Source organism: Trachymyrmex cornetzi, unplaced genomic scaffold (assembly GCF_001594075.2).
Source record: "Trachymyrmex cornetzi isolate Tcor2-1 unplaced genomic scaffold, Tcor1.1 scaffold630, whole genome shotgun sequence".
Lineage (NCBI taxonomy): Eukaryota > Metazoa > Arthropoda > Insecta > Hymenoptera > Formicidae > Trachymyrmex > Trachymyrmex cornetzi.
The window spans coordinates 116,719-117,507 of record NW_017299949.1 but is presented as its reverse complement, the minus strand read 5'-3'; positions in this window follow the sequence as shown (position 1 = coordinate 117,507).

The window sequence follows — 789 nt, the reverse complement described above, 5'->3', positions numbered from 1 at the left end:
TTTTTAGTAATTAATATCTTGTTAACTATTGCGAAAATTGCAAAATGGTAGAGGACTTTTCGACTCAGTTTAATCCGCTCTATGAATACAAAAGTGATTTTCAAAAAAGATCGGGATACCCTATACAAGAATACGCCGAGCGGCCGAGAAGGTACATTTTCGGTCGCTTGTAACGACTAGCAGAGAAAGCGAGACAGCGAGATAGAGCGGCCGTCCTTTTCGCTCTAATACCCGCATGTGTTTACGATTTACTGGTAGAGCGAAAAGGACGGGCGCTGCCTCTCGCTGCCTCGCTCGCTCTCGCGGCCGACTCGATGCCGGTAGGTGGGGGTAAAAGTGGTGGGGCTGGATTCCGTGTTGCCGGAGAGTCAAATGTGCATCATTGGCCTGTGGTATGATTAAAGCTTTAGACACAATACGAAGGAGTAGCGATAGTAATAAGGAATAATAGATTTCAACTTACATATCAGAAACTAAATACATGGTTTCTGATAGATTGAAATCTGGATGTCGATTATGGAAAAATGAGGTGAAAATTACAAAAATGAGTAAATTCACTAGAATATTTATAATTTCATTGATCAACACCTAGTAAATTTGCTCTTGTTATGTATTGCGTTATTCTAATTCAAGTATCCCGCGAGTATGATCGACCGAGCGGAGGTATTGCGCACGCGGAGCGAGTAGTGGCGCTGTTGTATGTTTTCTGTTCTTCCGACGCTCGTAACCCGCAGAACAGAGGAGGGGAGCACTGTTTTGTTTTTGTACGCTCTGAGGGGCATATTCAGC